At 40.7% G+C, this 17,383-nt stretch overlaps 1 protein-coding gene across 1 annotated transcript in view; it reads left to right on the top strand.

Moving 5' to 3' along the window:
• Positions 1 to 13,191: 13,191 nt before the first annotated feature.
• Ppp1r42 (protein phosphatase 1 regulatory subunit 42) overlaps positions 13,192 to 17,383 on the top strand; it is a 53,511-nt gene continuing 49,319 nt past the window's right edge. The window contains exon 1 of the mRNA XM_042666538.1: positions 13,192 to 13,211. The gene's annotated coding sequence lies outside the window, so the exon portion shown is untranslated. The remainder of the gene's footprint in view (positions 13,212 to 17,383) is intronic.

Below are 17,383 nucleotides of genomic sequence, written 5' to 3'. Positions count from 1 at the left end.
TAAAGACTTCAAGTCTGAGGAAAGAACTTCAAGAACTGAGGAAATCAGTCTCTTTTTTTAAAGGTTTCTAGATCTTTTATCTATCCAAGTATTAGTGGCATGAATACCACCAATCTTTGTAAGCAGAGTTATAAGCTTATTTAGAAAACACACATGTCTATATATATTTATGTATATGTGTTTATATATGTATGTGTATATAATTCAGGTCTACTGTGATCAAATTGGCATATTTTAAACTTTTGGTCTCAGAAGTCAGAATATTACAAAAATAAAATCAGGAACTCTGTCATTATGGGTTAGATTTGTGAGGAAACAGTTAAAATCATGATTTACTAGCTAACATCAATGATTAATTGCTTTTTCAACATATGAATTATCTTTGTGCCAAAAATTATGGAACAATTGCCTGACAAATTGGAGAGCCCCTAGTGTCAGTACTCATATTTTCTTTGGATTATACTAAGCAATTATGCTAAACTGTTAATGACCAAGTAAAATAGTATTGTGCCTTGGGGTATGTTTTGATGAACTACAGTTGTACTTTTTAAATCCTAAAAAGCATATGCAAAAAGAAGCAGATTGTCTAAAGTAATGTTCGACATTTATGTTGGATCTTAGAGGATTATAGATATCTCTCATAAAGCTATGAATATGTTTACCACTGAAAATTATAACTTTAAACAACTAATCCTGCAAAATCACCTGGCATAAACACATCTCCAAATAAACACCTAACAATTCATTCTTCTTCCTATAACTTTCTACTTCATACCTCCTTGTGTTCAGTTCAACTTACTATTTTTATTATTGACGATACTGAATAAGTCCTTTATAACTTGTATATATTGAGCCTTATTGTTTTTCAATTCCTATGAATTCATCTGCTATTTCTTGCATAATTTTTCAGCAATGACCAAGGCTATATTATCTTAAGATACTAGACTTTAAAAATATTTTAACATAAAATAGACTAAGTAAATTTATGTTCTTATATATGAAGACTCCATGTTGAATACAATCATCTGAAATATTCTATAGCTTCAAGGAAGTTAATTTGTTATGCCACTGATGTCAGTGACCAACATGTTAGAGAGATTATTTTCGATCTTTCCAACAGCTCTTAATAGTTAAGGTAATCATCACTTAAAAGTAAGGAACTGGGGCTGGGAATGTGGCTCAGGGGTAGAGTGCCTGCCTAGCATGCACTAAGCCCTGGGTTTGATTCCTCAGTAGCACATAAACAGAAAGAAAAAAAAAAGCTGGAAGTGGTGCTGTGTCTCAAATGTAGAGCACTAGTCTTGAGCACAAAGAGGCTCAGGGACAGAGTCCAAGCCCCGAGTTCAAGTCTCAGAACCAAAAAAATAAAAAAATAAAGGAACTGCCAGGCATCAGTCACTCATACCTGTAATCCCTAGCTACTCAGGGGGCTGAAATTTGATGATCACAATTGAAAGCCAACCCAGGCAGAAAAGTCCCTGAGACTCTTATCACCAATTAATCACAACAGAAGCTGTAAGTGGTGATGTAGCTCAAGTGACAGAGTGCTAGCCTTGTGTAAGAGGAGTTAGGGACAGCACCCAGGCCCAGAGTTCAAGGCCCAGGACTAGCCAAAAGTATTTTTTTAAAAAGGAAATTCTATAGCTATAAGTCCAGTGGTATAGTACTTGCCTAGTATCTAGAAGGCTCTGTGCTTGATTCTTAGCACAGCAAAATAATAGTAATAATAATTTAATTAATAAAGAACTATTAACTACTGAAATGGTCATTAGTTTAGTAAACATTAACACTATGGACTTCCAGTTGTAAAACCTAAAGATGATTGATTAGCACGTATCTTGCCTATTCTCCAAAAGAGAAAATTAGCGGTGTGATACCAGTGGTAGAGTACCTAGCTAGCACAAGGTCCTGAGTTCAAATCCCAATGCTACCATTACTATCACCCACCCAAAAAAAATCCTAAACTAAAACAAAAGATATATTGAATTTAGAATTTCCAATGTAAATTGAAATACTTCCTAATTCTCCAGATCCTCCTCCTCCAGTTTCTAAGGACATTCGCAATACCAGTATTCATTACATGTTATACTATATTCCACCAGGATTTTGAATTGCAAGGTGGCAACTGCTCTCGTCCTCAAATTCTAAAGTTCACTGTTTCTGTTAACAAAAGGAAATTTTATGTTCTGCCTTATGTAAGTACTGCTATCTATCAAAACTCCAAATTCTCAGAACTCAGAGCCTGGGTTCTATCTATGAGCTGTTTTGCTCAAGGCTAGAGCTCTACCAATTGGCCACAGCTCTACTTCTAGCACTACTGGTGGTTAATTAGAGATAAACATTTCATCAACTTTGCTGCCTGGACTGTCTTCAAATCGCAATGCTCATATCTCAGCCTCCTGAGTAGCAACTGGCAACCTTGCTGGTCATATCTTTTTAATGTAAATATGACTTTTGTGACATTGTAAGGTAATTATAAAACGCATAACATTTCCCCAAACTTCCTAACAGATTTAGGACTTGAGTGAAAAAAAAAACCTTTTTTTTTTCAGTGAAGGATTACTATTACAGGATGCACAGATTTTTTTAAAAAGTACTAGCCAATATTCAAAAAATTAGCATGATGGACTGGAACTCCTTCCAATAAACTGACTAAAAAGAGCAGACAAGAGTGAAAAGATGAAGCAGTTATATAGTGGTACACAGATACATAAGCTATTTTACTGACTTACAACATAATTTTGAAAAAGATGAGGATAGAGTTATATTACATTGCTGAGTTTTACTCAGCTACAATCCATCACCAAGTAATTAAACTTTTGCTGAACTTATTATTGGCCTGATAAACTTAGAGTCTTGAATCTCTTCTAGGAAACAGAGAGGCTCCCATTTTTGGTACAAAGGCTTTTTTTTTTTTTTTAATTTCTAAAACATAAGCAAAAAAGTTCCTGGAATTCAACCTAAACTTTTTTAGCCTAAAGCTTTTACAATTATAAGTGCTTTATTCTCAAATAAATGTTTCTGATATAAAGATGAAACAGTTAAGTTAGAACTCTAAAAGCAATGTTTGCAAAATATTTTTCAGAAGATATCCTTTTCTCATAACTGTGTGATATAAATGTATCTTTAAGCTAATGAAGCTGATTTGAGGTGAGCTCTTCTAACTTACAGCTACATCTTATACAATAAATGTGTTTGTTACAGTTTGACATTCTAGTGAGGAGGGGGTAAAAAAGGAACCATTTAAGAAAAGAGTTTAGGGGCTGAGAAGTTGGCTCAGTGGTAGAGCACTTGCCTTGCATGCACGAGGCCCTGGGTTCCATTCCTCAGCACCACATAAGCAAAAAGAAAAAAGCCGGAAGTGGCGCTGTGGCTCAAATGGTAGAGCGCTAGCCTTGAGCTGAAGAGCTGAGGGACAGCGCCCAGGCCTAGAGTTCAGGCCCCAAGACTGGACCCAAAAAAAAAAAAAAAGAAAAGAATTTATGTATATTAAACATAATAGAACTTTAAAAATGGAGCTTAAGAAAGTTTTCATATATTCAAGTTAGCAGAACTTTAAGAAGTAGTAGACAAACTGCTGTCTTTAAAGAAAAAATGCACAAAACACTGAGTTTTGTAAAAGTGTTTTCCTCTGTTAGATAAGAATATGTTACCATTAAAGTTATTCATATTATATTGCCTTCAAAAAGACACAATGGACAGAGTGATAATACAGCATTTTACTGCACTGAAACATTTCTAGAAGAGTTGTGAAATGTTACTGGGAAGGTTCTCCAAAAAAATATACAATCAAGCTATTTCATGGCATATTAAAAGAAAGGAACATCTTAACAGCAGTGTTGACTTTTATTTAGATTTTTCTCATCCTAGGTTTTTCTGTAGAACCTTCTTCATTGGAAGGTTAGTTGATCATAAACAGAGGATAGATATCTATTTGTTCAGTTTACCAAATCTGTTTTCTTGGATAAAAATAAGACTGGGCTGGGAAGGTGGCTCAGTGGTAGAGTGCCTTGCACGCATGAGGCCCTGGGTTCAATTCCTCAGCACCACATAAGCAAAAAAAAAGCTGAAAGTGGCACTGTGGCTCAAGTGGTAGAGCACTAGCCTTGAGCTGAAGAACTGAGGGACAGCGCCCAGGCCCAGAGTTCAGGCCTCATGACCGACAAAAAAAAAAAAAAAAAAAGAAAGAAAGAAAGAAGATTTTCTACCATCTAGTACTGAGTATGAAGATGAATTTGTAGATTTCTTGCAATATCTTGGAACAGTTTGATGATGACTCCTAAGCTTTTCCATCACATATACATAATCTATCTCTTACAAAAATAAATTAAACTTCTGGGTGCTGGTGGCTCATGCCTATAAATCCTAGCTACTCAGGAGGCTGAGATCTGAGGAGTGTTGTTTGAAGCCAGCCAAGGCAGGAAAGTCCATGAGAATCTTATCTCCAATAAACTACTCAGAAAAGGCCAGAGGTGGTGCTGTGACTTAAGTGGTAGAGCACTAGCCTTGCGCACAAAGAGGCTCAGGGACAGTGCCTAGGCCCTCAGTTCAAACCCCAGAACCTGAAGGGAAAGAAAAAAAAACATGATTTTCCATCACAATGTATAGTGGAACTTGATAAAAATACTTTCTCATCATTCTTGGATAGTGATGGGAACAGTGGATAGATAGCTGGTCTTTAAAGTCATTTCTGAGATTACATGAACTTGATTTGGTGACTGAATTTTGGGGGTATGAGTATTTGAATATGTAGGAGTGCTAAAGATGGCTGTCTGGCACTAATTTGTATAGCAGGATAGACTCTGGGTTTTAGAAGCATATCAGATTTATACAGGACAGAAAAACAATGAGTTTTGACAGGTTAGGTTTCAATACCTCTAGTACATGCATATCCAGGTGGATTGAATGTCTAGAAACCAGTTGGACTTGTTAGTATGAAATGAAGAAGAAATATTATTGACAGTATTTTACATATATGACCTATACAGTCATCATTCTGTTTACAGAACACATTGTATAATAAATGACAGTTATTAAGTTTTTTGAAAATCATTTATCATTTGGTGTCCATATAATACACATTATGGTATTAGAAGGCACCTATCAACTCAGAAGCATTCAGATACAAGATCAACTACAAGTTATAGAAATCAGGAATAGAAACTTGTCATAACCAAAAGGGCTTTGTTTCTATTGTTTCTACAGCTTCCAGCATATATATATATATATATATATATATATATATATATATATATATATATATATAATTCACTAAAAAGCTTTTTGTTCCAAGTAAGTCACTACCTCTTATAATGACTGTAACTTCTCTCTTCTGTGCATAATGTCCCATGAAAATGAGAATCCTGGCATAAATCTCTGAATATATCTTTTCTCCTTAAGGGAATTTTCCATTTCTTTCTGTAATAGTTCATTGCCACATAACAAATGACCCCAAAACATAGTGGATTAAAACAACACACATTTATTTTCCAGAGTTGTCATGAGCCAAGAAGCTGGGTCCTCTGATTCAAGATCTCTCACAAAGTTATAATCAAGTGTTGGCCAGAGGATGAGATCTTTTCTGAGAGGATCAGCTTTACAGTTCAAAAAAGAGTTTCTGGCATTTAACTTCTCACTGGACTGAGAGTCAGTTTTTCGCTAGCTATTGCCTGGAGACTACTTTCAGATCCTTGCCATGTAGGCTTTCCTTAATTATAGCATGCTTTAGCAAAGAGTGCAAGCCACAAATCTGCAAGCAAGGCAGAAGTCACCAGCTTTTGTAACCTAATCAGGAGAGGGACAACCCATAAATACCTTATTCTGTTGACTAGAACAGGTCCAATTCAGAGGAGGGGTTTACTCAGGGGCCTAGAAACCAGGAAGCAAGACCACTGGCACCATCTTAGAAGTCTGCCAAGCAAATTACTGTATCCAAATGATATGTCCAAATGATACTATATCCAAATGTCTTTACATGATAAAGACAAAAAGAGGTATTAAATCCAATTAATGTTATTTTGTCTGTATAGAGTTATGTGATGATATATATCTGGGCCCTTTGGTTTCTCAGTTTTGGTCAGTGCTTTATGGTACTATGCTTAGAAAATACTGATTGACAAAGATAGAACACTATATGGGATATAAAGTATGTTTCTGGCTAAAGTTACTTGGAAACTCTAGTTAGACCTTTTTAAAATGTGCTTTTCAGGATCACTCTCCCAAAACTGCTTTTTAAAATGACTCTCACAATTTTATAGCAGTTTTTTCAAATACAAATTCCACAACATCTGTCAAAGTGGAAAATCTTAAGAGTATTTTGTGCTGAACTTACAAATGTGGTACTGAAGACAAGTATTTCTTGTAGTCTGCCAAATTTCTCCCACATTGGAAAATACGCAGATGATTATTTAATACTGTGCCAATAGACAGAAGCTATATGTCTTTTTTTTTTTTTAGATAAGGTCTAGATATGTAGCCTAGGTATAGAAGCTCAGGCTGGCTTTGAACTCCTTATATAGCCTAGGCCGGCCTTGAACTTGATACCGAGCTGCCTTGACTTCCTAAGTGCTAGATTACAGGTGTGCACCCCTATGCCCAGTTCATATTTCACATATTAATGACAGCTTACTTTCCCTTAACTTACTTCATTTAAAAAAATCTATAGTTGGGCTGGGAAGGTGGCTCAGTGGTAGAGCGCTTGCCTTGCATGCCTGAGGCCCTGGGTTCGATTCCTCAGCACCACATAAGCAAAAAGAAAAAAAGCTGGCAGTGGCGCTGTGGCTCAAGTGGTAGAGCACTAGCCTTGAGCTGAAGAGCTGAGGGACAACGCCCAGGCCCAGAGTTCAGGCCCCACAACCAGACCCCCCCAAAAAAATCTATAATTCACAGCTAGGAATGTGGCTTAGTGGTAAAGTGCTTGCCTAACATGCCTGACACCCTGGGTTTGATTCCTCAGTATCATCTAAACAGAAAAAGTCATAAATGGCATTGTGATAGAGTGCTCAAGTGGTAGAGTGCTAGCCTTGAACAAAAGAAGCTCAGGGACAGTGCCCAGGCCCCGAGTCAAGCCCCAGGCCTGCAAAACAAAACAAAACAAAAAACCATAATTAGTCTTACACCAGTAGTCACAAAGTGATTTACAACTCTTTATTTAAAGAGTAGGATCCAAAAAGAACTGTTAGCTGAGCACTGATGGTTCATTCCTATAAGTCCAGCTACTCAGGAGACAGAGATCTGACAATCATAGTTCAAAGCCAGCAGGGGAAACTCTTATCTCCAATTAATCACCAAAAAGTTGGAAGTGGAGCTATAGCTCAAAGTGGTAGAATACTAACTTCAAGCAAAAAAGCTCAAGGACAGCAGCACTTAGGCTCTGAGTTCAAGTCCCATCATTAGCACATACAAATACACACACACATACACACACACACAATCTTCAAGATGTAATTTTATAATTTTCTTTTGTAAGTATCATAAATTAATTATACAAAGGGTTTTCATTGTGACATTTACATACAACATGCTTTGATCAAATTCACCCCTTTATTACTTTCTTAACCCTTTTAACTTCATGATTTTCTATAGATCTGGCTACAAAAAACGAAAGAATGAAAAGAGCCAGGCACTGACCCCTGTAATCCTAGTTACTCAGAAAGCTGAGATCTGAGAATTGGAATTAGAAACTATCCCAGGCAGAAAAGCCTATAATACTCTTATCAATAAATTACCAAAAAAGTTAGAAGTGAAGCTGTGGCTCAAAGTAGAGTGCTATTCTTGAGCAAAAGAAGCTCAGGGACAGCACCCAGGTCCTGAGTTCAAGTCCCATTACTGGCCAAAACAAAACAAAAACAAAAACAAAGAAAGAAAAAGGAAAAGGAAAAATAGCAAAATTAATTAAATCTCACCCAAATAACCACTATTAAATATTTAGGTGCATATCTACATCTACATATCATAAATATTTTAAGTAGTAGATAGCCAGATATCATAGCCCAAATTTGTAGGAGGCAGAGATAGGAAGATCATTTGAGCCTACTATTTTTGTCCAGGTTAAGACCAGCCTGGGAAATATAGTGAGACACTTTCTCAAAAAATAGACCAGTTGTGTTGATATAATCCTAGCAATGAGGGAGGACTGCAAGTTTACCTCTATCCTGGGGTATTTAGTGAGACTGTCTCAAAAACTAAATAAATACAATTTTAAAATTTAAAGTCTCAATAAAAATAAAAGTGAACAAAAAAGTGTATTTAACCACCACAAATGAGATCATATTCCCCTTTGTAATGACAATGAAGACTTTCCAAAAAACCAAAGTTTCCAGAGCAATTTTTTATTCTTTTTATTTTATTGGAAGTTCCCTATCTCCCTTTATATGGGACAGTTAATGAGCATTCAGTGACAGGAGACAACTCTCCATCTTGTTCCTAGTGTGGCCTGGTGACTAAACAATCTGCCATTTTCCTCCTGATTTCATTAGGGGCAAAGCGCCTTTTGAGGAATTTGCAGAACTAGATTCCAAGAGCCAAGGGCACAGAATTCAATGAACCATTTATTTCATTTAGTTACTCACTTTTTAGAGGAGCATGTAATTGTTGCTGTTCAGTTCTAAGCACGATTCTCCCTTCATCATGACTAGAGCACTTACTAAAATTACTTTGGATAAGAGTGGTTGAATTCTACAGCCCATTGATTCAATACAGAAGGAAATTCTGTATTGTGCTTTTTTTCTGTTGTCTTTCTTTAAAGACAAGGAAGTTGATGCTCAACTCAGAGATGTCTACATAAGTGCTCTGCTGAAAGCCACACCAGGATAGAAATGGAAGAAGAACTAAGATTGCCTTGCTAGGCATCCTGAGGTCTTTCTTCGACACCACGATGTGTTCTTGTCTGTTAGAAGCTTACTGAAAGTTGGGCACCAGTGGCCCGTACCTGTCATCCTAGCTACTTTTGCAGCCAGACCTGGAGTATCAAGGTTCAAAGTGAATCAGGGCAGAAAAAGTCTTTAAGACGGCATCTCCAAAATAACCAGCAAAAAGCTGGGCTGGAGATAAGGCACAAGTGATTGAGCAACAACCAAGTAAGCAAGCTGAGCAACCCTGAGGCTCTGAGTTCAAACCCCAGTACTGTCCCCCTCCAAAAAAAAGAAACTACAGTAGGTGATTTATACTGTGAAAAAACAGAGAAGTCACATTTTGAGAGCCTGAGTTGGGAGTCTGCAGATGGACTCCTGTCACAAAGATCTGCAGCTCAGGAAATACACTTAACACTGTTCGAAAACTGAGCCATGAGGGCCAGAAGGAAAGAAACACTTGAGCAATGCCCTTAGCCATTTTTGCTTTAACTTATTAGTAATTGTACATTAAAGTTGCTGCAAGGTGAGAAAACAGAGAATCCACATTCTGAGAGATCAAATCTTGTAGTCTTTATTAAAAGACTGATGACTGCACGGTTAACTCCTGTCTCAAAGACCAGCAGCTTGCAAATACACTTAACACTGTTAGGAAATTGAGTCATGAAAGTCAGACAGGAAGGGGAGAATGAAAACAATACCAACAAACCAATTCAGCTCCAATGGGGAGATGAAGTGGGAGGTCATGGTGACTGGAGAAGAGTTAGGAGCCAGGAGACAGGACATGAACATGGAGACATGTGGCATGGCATCTAGCAATTGATTTTCAATAAGGCATTTCTAAAGTAGGTGTCTAGCAAAGCAGTGTTAACAGCAGATTCCAGGTCTACAGACATTGTTGAAATTGTTCCCAAAGGAACAACAAAATCTATAAAACAGGTAAGGCTGATTTATGCTCTATTTATTCAAATTATTCTTTTACTTCTTATCCTTGTCATCCTGATAGTATCCCTACCCCCAACCTCACTTCTCAGTGCCTGAATCTGAATTAGCAGGTTTTGAATAAATAAAATTTTTTTGGTCTCTCAGCTCTTATGAATCTCTCTCTGCCTTCTTTGCCAGCTGCCTTTCCCTCATCCATGGAAGCTTATCATCACTGCTATTCACCCACTATATCTCATTCCTAATTTTCCCTCACCATTACAGTTATCAGTTGTATAAAACAAATAAGATGTCATAAATTCCACCACCAAGAAATAACCAAATGAAGACTATGAACAACTCATTTTGTACTTAAGGTGTACAATCCAAACTTCATATTACCTGACACTACTCTCATTTCAAAAGTATTTTATCTTAGCCAGGTGCAGGTGGCTCATGCCTGTAATCCTAGCTACTCAGAAGGCTGAGATCTGAGGGTCGCAGTTCAAAGCCAGCCCAGGGAGGGAAGTCCAGGAGACTCTTATGTCCAATTAACCACCAGAAAACCAGAAGTGGCACTATGGCTTAAGTGGTAAAGAGCTTGCCCTGAGCTGAATAGCTAAGCTAATAGGCCCTGAGTTCAAGACCCATGGCTGACAAAAAAAAAAGTATTGTATCTTTATTCTGGCTAATACCTAAGAATTACCTTCAACTTCTCCCATTTTTTAAATTCTAACCAATCTCCATTAAATTAAATTTCAAGATATCGCTTAAACATGTTCATGCCTTTTCACTTTCCTTTTCTTCACCCCAGTTGGACTAAGATTGTCTTACAATATCCAATGAAGTAGTATGGAGGTTCCTCAAGACTCCACATAGAGCTCCCCTATGACCCAGCAATCCTACTTTTGTCCATTTACTCAAATGGTCACAAACAAGACCATACTAAAGCTACCAGCACAACTATGTTTATTGCAGCATTATTTACCATAGCTAAGATAGGGGACCAACCCAGATGCCCCTCAGTAGATGAATGGATCAAGAAAATGTGGTATATATACACAATGGAATTCTATGCCTCCATCAGAATGACATTGTCCCATTTGTTAGGAAATGGAAAGACTTGAAAAAAATTATATTAAGTGAAGTAAACCAGGCCCAAAGAAACATAGGTCCCATGGTTTCCCTTATTTGCAATAACTAGTATATGTCTGAGACAAGCAGAAAAGGTCAGATAAGATGTTAAGCGAAATGAACCTCAAGATAGGGATACAACTTTTTTCTTGCTTGCTATTGTTTCTAACGGATTTATAAGGTACCACATGATTTTTTTTGTTGCTTTGTATGTCCCTCCCCCACGGTATATCTGAAAAATGGCAGCTAGACTGCCCTTATGTTCTTTAAGTTGTCCTTCAACTCTTTCTGTTTTGCTCAAAGAATGGAAATGGCCCACTGTAATACCAGCAGGGCCCCCGATCATCAGCAGAGTCCGAATCAGCGTGGCCTTGTGGCCTGGCCGGCTGGAGGGGCAGGGCGTCCAGAGGCTGCCCTCACTGCCCTAAGGGGCATGCCGCCGGAAGGGTGGGGCGTGCCGCTGAAAAGGGGAGGGGCGTGCCGCTGGAGGGGGTGGGGCGTCGAGCCCCACATGGTGAGCTGTTAAGGGATTGGACAGTGGGTAGCTTCGGGGAGGGGCATGAATGTCCGTTGGGAGCTGTTGGCAGATGAAACCCTGAGTCCATTGGAGAAGGGAAGGGGCGCAGCCTATATAGGCCGCATGTTCTGAGCACAGGGGAGTGGAGCGGGAGACAGCAGCAGGGGAAAGCCTAGGGAGCAGAGTAGGGCAGGCCTGTGGAGAATGGAGAAGCCTGCAGAGAAGGAGGGAGGAAGGAAAGGAAAAGCCTCCTCTCTGGCGCTTTGGAGGTCTGAGGTTTGCCGGTGTGCCGAGCGAGTAATTGGTGGCTTGCAGACCACCTAATAAAGGCCGGGGCTGCCCACGGGCGACTTGGAGGTTTGGTAGTCTAGGCTGCTCTTGGACTTAGGACCGACCTCTAAAGAGCAAGACGATCCATCGAGGCACAGTTAAAAATAACAAATCTATTGACACTATTTACACCAGAAAGGGGGCCTGCAACTACTTTGTCCTGGGCTAGATACCCAGAACCAAGAGCAGCCTCGACTGACAGACCTCCAAGCCTCCGATGGGCAGCCCTGACCTTTATTAGTTGGTCTGCAAACCATCAATTAGTCGTTCTGCAAACCTGCAAACCTCAGACCTCCAAAGGGGAAGGGCTTTTTTCCCCTTTCTTCCCTTCCTCCTCCTCTGCAGGCCTCTCCGCTCTCCACAGGCCTGGCCTGGCCTGCCCAGCCCTGCCCCGGGAGGCGCCTCTCCACGGGCCTCTCTAGAGGGAGGCCCCGATGACCCCCGAGGAGGTCCCATGTGGCCTCTCAAGGAGGCCTGCCCTGCTCTGCTTGGTGCCTCTGGCCTGCTTTCCCCTCCTGCTGTGTCTCTCTCCACTCCATCTCCCTGCTCTGTACTTCACTCTCCGTCTCTTCTTCATGGCTCTCTCCTCTACTCCCACAGGACTAATGGTTTCATCTGCCTAACGGTTTCCAACTGCCATTCATGCTCCTCCCCCAAGCTGCCCACTGTCCAATCACTTTTTGACAGCTTGCCATGTGGGGCTTGATGCCCCGCCCCTTTCAGCGACATGGCACGCCCCTCTGGCGGCACGCCCCTCTGGCGGCACGCCCCTCTGGCGGCACGCCCCTCTGGCGGCACGCCCCTCTGGCGGCACGCCCTCCAGTGGCCGGGTCCTCTGAGTGGTGAGGCGCGCCACTTGGTGCCCCGCCCCCTGCAATGGGCTGCCCCAGAGGGCTCTGCTGATCATCCCGGCCTGCTGGTTATTACATTGGTTCTGGGTATCTAGCCCAGGACTAGGGAGTTGCAGGCCCCCTTTCTGGTGTAAATAGTGTAAATGTTTTTGTCTTTCACTGTGCCTCAATGTGTCTTGTGCTTTGGAGGTTATGATTATAGCCAACATCCTCTCCCCTAGCACCACAGCTGGAACTGTCCATGCTTCAGCTTTGCACTATTCTTTACATCCAGACCATTTATCTCACTTTATCTCTCAGGAAACAACTATGTTTTCACTGTGTATGTGTCCCTTGTACCATTAGCCTTCCTTTCATTTAAACAATTCGCTTCACAAACATAGGGCTACCAGTGCACTTTCCTAGGTCCAGGGAGTGATGAGATAAAAGACAACTCATCCTAAAAGAACGTATCCTCTTATTGGAGGAATGAGTAGAAAACACAGGGTTAAACGCTACAGAATTAAATCCCAGCTGTTGGTGAGGCAGAAAAGGGAGCATCACTTAACAAGCCGAGATGTGGGCAGGCTTCAGAAAGGGTGGCTTATTACCAGCTGTCTTCCTAAAAAGGTAAACACAAAAGAGGGAAGGAAATGTGTGCCACTGTCACCTTGGGGGTCGAAGCAGGGAAGGGTAATGGTTGAACTACAGGGAATACTGGCTCGCCCTGTCGGAGGTCATGATGAATGGCCTAGATCTGTCACCTACCCTACGCCCTGAGGAATGAGTGAGCTATACCTGGGCTGTAGGCTGACCAGGAGAATTCTCAAGGTGGTCACTGGCGCTACAACAGTCCAGGCTGGTGGCAGGATAAACTAGTTGGTGGTCGGCCAAAAGTCGTTCAGCCTATTACCAGTTCACTAAGACAAACGACAGACGCCTCACAGCCTGCCCCAGCTGATATCTGGCCTCCACTCGAGGCCACTTGGCCTCCACAGTGGCCACCAGCCACGCCGGCCGGCCCCCCACAAAGGGAAGCAGCATTCCTGAGGTCCGCCAGGAGAGGCTTCCGGAGACCTCGCGAGATTTCCCGAGAGCTGCGGGCCCGCCGGGAGCACCTGGTCGCCGGGCAACGGTCGGCGTCCTCAGAGTGAGCGGGCGCTGCGGGAAACTCCCCGAACTGGAGCCAACGGGCTGGGCCAGTCCTGCTAGTGGAGAGGTGCACCACCGCCCTCGGGAAGAAGCCTGGGGGGCGTAAGACTTTCCCGGGGACCCGGTGGCTGGGGCCCCCGTCCTCAGTAGTGGAGAATTCCCAGAAAGTCCGGGAGGGCTGCGAGGCCGGGAACGGGCTGGGGAGGAAGGGGGTGCGGGTGGAGGGAGGCCGCGGGGGGGGGGGGCACGGGGGGAGGGGGTGGACGGGATGGGGAGGGTGGACGGGGCGGGCGCGGGTCTGAGCGTGAACCGGGAGCCATCCCTACGTGGGATTGTGGGTGGAAATTAAATTCGGAAGACGAGGAGCCCGGGGGGATGGAAGCCCATTCAATACTAGACTGGCCCCGCCAGGAAGCAGGGCCCGATGACTGACAGACGTCTGGAGGCCATCCAGAGAATACACTGTTTGAAAGCAGTTTCTCAGACTGTGGATAAAAATGATGAACCTGACCTTGCACTCCAGGCCTGAACGTTGTCCCTTGTACGCTCAAGGATAGTGCTCCAACACTCGAGTCAGCTCCACTTCCAGCTTTTTTTTTTTTGGCGGTTAATTAGAGACAAGTCTCAAGGACTTTCCTGCCCAGGCTTGACTTCAAACCACTACCTTCAGATCTTAGCTAGGATTACAGGCAGGAGCTACTGGTGCCCTGTGAACCTCTCTTCACAGAAGATTGAGGGCTGTCCACAAGTGTTGCCAGGATCATTTGTATTATTCCTGTTTACTAAAATATATCTCACTACTAGGTTCAAACTCCAGGGGCTTCTAAAACAAAGAAACAACAATATCAATAACGTTTAAACTGATATTTTAATAAAATAGTGGTACTTGGATGAAATAATCCTCTCTTGGGGACTGCCCCCATGTAGATTTTTTTTTATTTATTAGTCTCTATTATTTTGTATTGTAGGATGACTCATTTCTCTCCCTTTTCCTATCAAGCTACTGGAAAGTTTTCTTATAGCTTACTGATTAGGTTCATTGATCCTTCCAATTTGGTTTAGAAACATTTCATTTGAGTTTGCCTCTCTCTTATTACCTGTTTTACAGTGTTCTACATGAACACTGATTTATAAACACAGAATTTATTTGTAGCAAAGAATGTAGCACCCTAGTGAATGCAATCACTAGGAAAAGGGAATTAGGTAAATTGAGGCAATGGGTAGGGTTGTGAGAGATGGGGAAGAATTATGGGAGGAGTGACATTGATCAAGATCCATTATACTCATAAATTAGCAAATTGAATTGAAACCAACTTGTGCAACTACATAAAGATAATAAGAAAGGACAGGAAAATAGTGTGCCACTCTAAAATACGTTGTTCTGGCATATTAACTGTCTTGTGTTAAAAATATTGTAAAAGAGATCACTCTAACCTTCAGTTTGTGTGTTAAAACTGTGACCTGAAATTCTCATATGAAAGATTTCTTCCCTATTTATAATGTATTATTACCATCCAGGATAGGAAGCTGAGGCCCAGGGAGATGCCTACAACTAGTGGTCATAGACTAACCCACATACAGCTAGCCACTTTTCTATGAATGAATCAATATATTGCCTGTCACATTTTCAGTTTCCTAGTTTTGTCTTCAATATGTATGTGTCCAACCCTATGTCTTTGAGTCTTCATTTTCTTGTGAAAACTTGTACTCAATAAACTTATATTGTTTTCTTCTCTTTCTTGGACCTGTGTCAATTTAGTTCTCAGGCTCAGCCAGAAAAAAAAAATTCCCAGAGAATAGTCATTCATGGGGATTCACATTATCCATTTTTTTTAGCAGCCAAAAGTAAAACTTGTGATAACATGTCTTAGAAGTTGCAATCCCAGTAAAACAGGAGTGAAGGAATGAAAGGAACTGGTATATATGGGAAGAGAGCAAATGTAAGAGAGTCTGTAACTCAACAGCATATTTACAGAGTTTGAAATTAATATGTCTCCAAAAATGGGCAGGGGAAAGAAGAGGCCCTCTCTCCTACATGGTCAAAACCAGGCTCAAATGGTCATCTCCTTCATAAATAATAATACAGTACTCCTCCTCAGCTGCAAGAAGGTCCTGATTTGCATAACCTCTTTAAAACATGTATTCTCGCCTCAGTGTCAAGAGATACTGAAACTTCTAGAAATAGTTCTAAAATTGTAAAAAAAGATATAAGTGCATTTTAAACTTTAAAAACTTACCTCTAATGAAAATACCACATCTTGTGGAAGCAACTAAGGGTATCCTCTTAACAAATGCATCTTTTTTTTTTTTTTTGGTCGGTCATGGAGTTTGAACTATGGGCCTAGGTGCTGTCCCTCAGCTCTTCAGCTTAAGGTGAGCACTCTACCACTTGAGCCACAGCGTCACTTCCGGTAATGGTTTATTGGCAATAAGAGGCTCACAGATTTTCCTGCCCTGGTTGGCTTTGAACTGTTAATCCTCAGATCTCAGCCTCCTAGAACTCAGCCTCCTGAGTAGCTAGGATTATAGGCATGAGCCACCAGCACTTGACAAATCCATTTATTTTTATATTAGGAAAAACAGTGTAGATGGAAAGCCATTGACATTTAGACCTTGAGAAATGAAAATAGGAGAAAAGAAATTTTCAAAAGATAAATCAGAAATTAATGAAACTGCAGTAGAGATGATTAAAAGCTTTAAAACTGGCACTTTCTAAATTACTTAACAAAATATACAACTTGTTAAAGATAAAACTGACAAGACTAATCAGGAAAAATGGAGAAAATACAAAATAGGAAAGGCAAAGGGAACCATCATAGCATTAAAGTTAGAATATTAAAATAGGAGAACAAGTTTTATGACAACAAATTTAACATGTAGACAGAAAAGTAAATTGTGTGTGCATGCATTCAGATTCCAGAAGAAAGAAAACAACCTATAACCATTGGAGGAACTAAAACAACAGTTAAACCCTAAACCACTACCTCATAAAAGAACAATCATCGAGTACAGTTAATTTTACAGGATACAATAAACATATATTCAAGGAATTAAGAGTAGAATATTCACCAAGCCATGAAAGTATAAGAAAGAAAAGGGCCAAGTCCTCTAAGCATAGATTTTTTTAAATCCTAAATAAAATACTAGCAAACTTAATCATTTATATTCATATATTCTTTTTTTTTTTTTTTTTGGTCAGTGGTAGGGCCTGAACTCAGCCTGGGTGCTGTTCCTCAGCTCTTCAGCTCAAGGCTAGTGTTCTACCACTTGAGCCACAGCGTCCACTTCCAGCTTTTCCTGCTTATGTGTGCTGAGGAATCGAACCCAGGGCCTCATGAATGCAAAACAAGCACTCTACCACTGAGCCACCTTCCCAGCCCCATATATTCAGTATTTTCTTTTTTAAGTTTAGTCTATCCCTGAAATGTTAAAAAAAAAAAAAAAAGGAATAACAGTAATAGTTGGTTAATGTCCTAACCACAGAGTAGCTATTTGGGGCGGGAGGAACAAGCATCATAACTTAGTATTGAAATGTTGCAAATACTTTGAGTCCAGTACCAGTAGCAGGAAGACAAGTGTCTTGTTGTCTGGATTTTCAACATGAAAACCAAAAAATAGGGCTATAAATTATTGGAATTAGTTGTCATTCA

This window comes from Dipodomys spectabilis, unplaced genomic scaffold (genome assembly GCF_019054845.1).
Source record: "Dipodomys spectabilis isolate Male_0828 unplaced genomic scaffold, ASM1905484v1 ptg000015l, whole genome shotgun sequence".
Lineage (NCBI taxonomy): Eukaryota > Metazoa > Chordata > Mammalia > Rodentia > Heteromyidae > Dipodomys > Dipodomys spectabilis.
Note: the sequence above shows the minus strand (reverse complement) of the source record. Positions and strands in the feature narration are given on the sequence as shown.